Source organism: Galeopterus variegatus, unplaced genomic scaffold, assembly GCF_000696425.1.
Source record: "Galeopterus variegatus unplaced genomic scaffold, G_variegatus-3.0.2 Scaffold5987, whole genome shotgun sequence".
Classification (NCBI taxonomy): domain Eukaryota; kingdom Metazoa; phylum Chordata; class Mammalia; order Dermoptera; family Cynocephalidae; genus Galeopterus; species Galeopterus variegatus.
The window spans coordinates 76,661-82,937 of record NW_007732098.1 but is presented as its reverse complement, the minus strand read 5'-3'; positions in this window follow the sequence as shown (position 1 = coordinate 82,937).

Here is a 6,277-nt window from a genome sequence, read left to right as displayed (position 1 = left end):
TGTGACACAGAAGGAGACATCGAGACTTGGATTGGGAGAAAGCCACAACAAACACAGGAAGCGGGCTCTAGTACCTACCAGGCCTAGTTCTAAGCACTTGACTGGACTATCTCATTTAATTTAATCTTCACAACACTCCTAGGAAATAGGTATCATTACGATCCCATTTTACTCCTGAGGTAACTGAGGCCCATTTTACTTCTGAGGTAACTGAGACATTAAGTCACTTGCCTGAGGCTACAAAGCCAGTAAGTGGTGGAGCTGGTATTTGCACCCCTCAGTCTGAACCAGGGAGAGAGACAGACACAGAGACAGAGGTGGGGATGGATTTCTGCACCAACACTCTTGAGACATCTAGGAATCTTGGAATCTTCAGGCAGCTGTGCAGAGGGAGGACCTTCTCATTAGGCTGACAAAAGTGTGGCTTCCCGTCCTTCCTGTCAGAAACAAGGACTGGGGGACAGAGAGAGAAATCAGAGCCAGGAGAGAGATGGAAGGGGACTCCAGGCCACAAAATTCCTCATTGACTTTCCCCCTTTCTGCCGCCCTCATGTGCAGCCTGTCCTGCCCCTGCTTCAGATCTGGCTGGCCACCACCTCACTCTGGTGGGGCCCAGGCTTTGAGACCTATTTTCTCTTTTCCACATATTTATTGAGCACCTGCCAGTTGAGGGGTGCTCCCGCTCCGCATCCACCTCCCCCTTTTCTCTTTCACTATTGAGAAATCCTCCCATTGTCTTACTTCAACTCCCTAAGATAGATTTTGCAAAAAGGGATTAAGACTAGAATTTGGGACACATAGATATGGGGAGGTTAGCCTAGTATATATGCTGAGGTTGTCTGAGCACAGAGAAGAGGTCCCTAAGGGCTGGCTTTGGGTGCCTTCTGGTTGGAGGCCCCTTCTAGTTGGTTTGGGAAGGAGGGTCAGCAGCCCGGCTGGTGGGGGCCCAGAGAGCTGAGCTGTCAACAGCAGGGAGGATCAGGGCGAGAAGAAAACCAGGAGCTATCCTGGGGGAGCCAGGGAGTCAGCGTTATGGTTTCTAATGTCTTAGCCCTGGTTTCAATTACCCCCGAGGTCCCCAGGGTTCTCTGACCACTGCATGCTCCTGAGCTTGAGGAAGGCTCAGGACCCTCCCAGGAAGACCAGAAACCAGGGGATCAGGGATGGAAGTCTGGAAGCCTGGTGGGAGCTTTTTCATTCTCTTCTGCCTCTGCGCCTGGCTGAGAGAGGCCCCCCGGACCAAGCAGGGCTCCAGGGAACAGCAGGGAGGCTGGGGAAGGCAGGGTCTACACTCTGCTCACAGACCCCTCTTGAGGGGTCTATAACGGCCAGCTCTGTGGCCCAAGTGTGGTTCCACTGGCCCCATCCCACTCCTGGCTGCTGAAGTCCAGGGCTCTTTCTTGGCCCCACCAGGCTCCTTTTTGGCCTCATGACAACCCTGACTCCTGGCTCTCCTACTTCTGAGGCCACCATACCTTCCCTGCATTCTGGGAGTCCCTCATCTTCTCTGTCTTTTAATTATGGTTTCCAGGGTTTCAGCCTCCCCTGACCACCCTCTCTCATCATATGCTCTCCCTGCTCCCTGACATATCCCATCATCCCCCAAGTCAGTCTGAATTTGATGAATGCCCAGGACTGCAGCACATGCTGGACCCACAGGGCATCAGGGAGTGTTGAACAGGAACTGCACACCTCCAGCCAGCTGGCCCTCACTCAAAGTTTTGAGTGCTTCTCTGCCCTCCCCATTCTTGCCCCTGCCTAGCCATCATCCCACAGACCCTTCAACTGGACATGTCAAGCCCCTCCTCTCTCCCCAGCTCAGTAAATGGCACCATCATCTCCCAATTGCTAATGGCAAAAACCTGGGAGTCATCTGTGCTTTTGTACACAGTGTTCCCTCTGGGCCTGGCACACAGTAGGCGCTAACAAATGTCTGTTGAGCTGAATTTAATTCAATTTTCTCTCTTGGACTGCCCCTCTGCCTCTGTCTGTTTCCCTGGGACTTAGTGTCTCTGGCATTCAGTCTCCAAATTTCTGAATTTTTTCTGTCTTCCCAATCACCACAGTTGAGTTTCTAAGGGGAAGTTGGGGCCTCTTTTCTTCCCTCTCCCTACCCCAGGGAATCATAGGCTGGCTGGGAATGGAGCCACAAGAGGTGAAGAGAGGGAACCAATCTTGGGGACATAAGGCCCTCAGTCCTTCTTGGAAATCCCAGCTCTGTTATCAGGGAGGCAGCTCTAAAGCAGCAGGGATCAAGGTCAGACTCTGGGCTGGCACTGACAAAGGCCTCCTCTATGAAGAATGGGAAGGGGGATCAGAGCCTGCTGGGGCTGCCAGTGGGGGTTGGGGAGGCAGGGAGGGACTTCGTCCTTCTGAGCAGGGAATTAGTTTCATGCAAATTTTTGCAAAATGAAAAATTGCATCTGTGATTTTGCAAGTCTGCACCCCTGCTCTCATCTTCAAACACACATAGTCCCCTAACCCTGAGTTTCCCTTTCCTCTCTACTCCTCTCCCCGTCCCCTGACCCAGTCTGATTCTCTGCTCCATCTCTGCCTACCTGCTTCTCTTCCCAAACTTAGCCCAGACCCTGGGATCACCAGGGGGAGGGTCCTTGGGAGAGCAGACACAGGGCTATGTGTCCAGGGGATCTGTTCTCTGTGTATAGGGTGACATGGGGTTCCTCCAGGGGTCATGGGGGCAGATGGAGAAGATGATCTGAGTGCTCACCCCACTCTCCCCCAAGGCCCTGACTTCTCTCTCTAGTCCCACGGCCTTGCCACAGGTCAGGCTGGAGTTCTGTCTCCTACAGGTTACTGCAAATACTTCCTCCCTGGATGCCTTGCCTCAAGCCTCAGCCATCCTTACCACCCTCTACCCAGCAGTCTTAATGATCTTGCTAAACTCAAATGTGGTTGTTTCTCACCTACTTTAGGCCCTTCCAGGCCTCCACGGCCTTGGTGCCAAAGGCATTTCAGGATGTGGTCTCTGAGCCACTTGGGCTACCTCAGCCTGCCTTCTGGGTCTTTGCTTTATTCCTCACTGGTTACTAAACCCCTTTCCCATTCCTCAAGGCTCTCAATCCATTCAAATAGGCTCCCTCCCCTGTGCCCTGGAGCTTGGGTTTGCTTCTCACAGGTCAAGGTTGTTGTACTTGCTTGCTTGCATCATTCATTTGTTCAACATTTACCTAAATCTATTTTAAATGTTAGGAGCATGTGTTCTATGCCAGACCCAGCTCTAGGTGCCTGAAGAAGGAGGCCACAAGGCTGCCCTCATGGAGCTCACAGGCATCACACAATTAACTAGATAAATTAAACATCACACTAATTACCATAAGGAAAAGGAGTATGGCACTATGAGAGAGGACAAAGGTGCTTAATCTAGGCCTCTCTTAGGTGCCATTTAGGCTATCACCTCTTACATAAGGGGGCTGGGTAGTCAGTCATAGGACTTTTGCGTGAACAAACTGTGTAATTATTATTTTTGTTTATTTAGTTTAGTATCCATTTTTCCTGACTAGAATGTGAACCTCATGAAGGCAAGAGATTTTTTTTTTTTTTTTTTTTTAAAGATGACCGGTGGCTTGGTGTTGTCAGCACCACGCTCAGCCAACCTTCCATCCCTATATAGGATCCAAACCTGTGGCCTTACTGTTATCAGCACCACACTCTCCCGAGTGAGCCACGGGCCGGCCCGAAGGCAAGAGATTTTTTAACTTTATTTATTTATTTATTTATTTTAGGCAAAAAATAAACAAAGTGCACAAACAATGGTACGGCTCAATTTTTTTTTTTTTTTTAAGATGACCGGCAAGGGGATCTTAACCCGTGACTTGGTGTTGTCAGCACCACGCTCTCCCAAGTGAGCAGACCGGCCATCCCTATATAGGGATCCGAACCCGTGGCTTTGGTGTTATCAGCACCACATTCTCCCGAGTGAGCCACAGGCCGGCTCCACGGCTCAAATTTTGACACATGTGTACATACACTTGTACTGCTCCCCCTCAACAACAGTAACTACAATTCTGATTTCTAGCACTGTAAATTAGTTTTGCCTGTTCTTGAGCCTAACATACATGGAATCATTCAATATGTACTTTTTTGTGTCTGTTTTTTCCCCCCTTTCCTCAACATTTGATCTATGAGTTTTATCCATGTTGTTGTGTGCAGCTGTAGTTGGTTTTTTAACATTGCTGTAACTATATCACAATCTATTTATCTATTTGGGTTGTTTTCAGTTTGGAGATATTATGAATAAAGCTGCTATGAACATTCTTGGTGAGCATGTTTGACCGTTTCTTTTGAGTATATATCTAGGAATGAAATTGTTGGGTCATAGGGTATACATATGTTCAGCTTAGCAGATCCTGCCAAACCGTGTTCTAAAGTGGTTATATCAACTTATACACACACCAGCAGTGTATGGAGTTCTAGTTGCTCTACATACTTGAGAGGGCAGGGATTTTTGTCTGGTTCACTACTGTAATTAGATCAATGCCTGGTATATAGTAGGTGCTCAATATATATTTACTGACTGACTTATGAATGGAAGAGCCATCAACATTCCCGAGGTCCTATTCTGGCCTGGCACTAACTTGCTGTGTGACTCTTGGCAAGTGACTCCCCTTCTCTGTGCTGTTTCCCTGTCTGTAGCATAAGGGGACCACAACTAGGGGCTTTGCCTTCCAGGGCCAGCTGGGTGTTGTGAAAGACAGATATCTGTTCATTCATTTACTCCACTTGTACTGATTAAGGATGGCATCTACTACGTGACAAGATGGTGAGGGTGTGATCTGTGGCATGCCACTGACAGCCTCTTTCAAGTCAGCCAAGGCCAGGGGTCACTGCCCATCTCATCCCCATCTCATCCTCCTGAAGCTCACTCCTCCTCCCTCTGTCCAGCCCTGACCCTGGGGGAAGGGGGTCTGGACTGAGTCTTCAGATGGAAAATGTGATTAATAAGCAAAAAAACATCCAAGAGGAAGAGACCAGGAAAACAACTTGGGGAAGGCTCCTTGCCCGGGGGAGGGGAGCCATGTCCTGGGCCTCAGGACAGCTCCGGCCGTCCTCCCGCCGCCCTTTCTGGGAAGCTGCCACAGGAGTGGGTAATTTTAGCCAAAAGTGGAAAAAAAAAAAAAAAAAGCCACCTTAATTATTTATTTAAAAAGATTCCCCCAATGTAAATTATGCTTCCCCTAAGGGTCTCCCCTTACTCTGATCCCGCCCTCTTAGTGGTCCCCCTGCTTGGTCAGGCTAGGGAGCCCTGGAGAAACCGGGCTGGGGGCAGAAGAGGAATTTCAACATGAAATGTTTTGTTCATTAACAGGGAACATAGGGGGAAATTCCCTCTCTGCTTGGGCTTGGGCAGCCCAAGAGGACATTCAAGAGCTATTGTGAAAAAATGAGTCCAGGCTGCAGAGTGGGGTGGGATACAGTGGGGGTTATGTTAAAGGGGGGGTGAGTAAGACAGACATTCTCTCTCTTCCTCTCAGACTTCTGACTTCCAGGGGTTTGCTGAGCCTTAATCCTTACTCCTTTCAGGGATTTCATCCCAATGCTTCAGGTTGCCCTCAAACTTCCTTCTTAGCAAAACAGGAGGAACTGGGATGAGACTGGAGTTAGAACTTCCAATTTAGGAGGAAGAAAGGATATCAGAGAGAGGGAGGGGAGGGCTTGGATCTATCTGAATAAATTAGAATTCTTATAGAATATGTTGGAATTGGTAGGCAAATTTGAGGGGGGCCTGGAGCCAGAGTGAAAGCCCCTCTATCAGAGTGGATTTAGAAGGCCCTGGTGAGGAAGGAAGAGGAGATAGCTCAAGGAAATGGGGGAAATTCCAGGTTAAATACTTAGTAGGTTCCCCCCATTATGGCTTCAGCCCTTCCCCGTTCTCTACGTTTAGGGAATCTTTGCCCTTTTCTGGTGCCAGAGGTCGGAAGGGTCAGGGCACACGTAGGCAGCAGGCAGCGGTCCAGATGATAGGATTCCAGAAAAAGATCTGCGGAATGGGGGTGTTGAGTGGCCCCAGGTGCTGTCCCAGGATGGTGCTGGGAACTGTCTCAGGATGGGGGGGTGTGGTGAGTCTTCCCTGGGGGGCTGGGCTGGACCCTGAGTGGGGGGGGGCTTTGGGCCCCCCTCCCTGGCTCGGCCCAGGGCTGTGTCGGGATCGGGTTTCTCGGCGCCTGGAGCCTCTGCGAGGCCGAGCTGTTCCCGGGCCCCGGCCAAGCCGCCCCGGGCGCTGGCACTGCTAAGGAAGCAAGGGGGGGGGGCGGGGTGA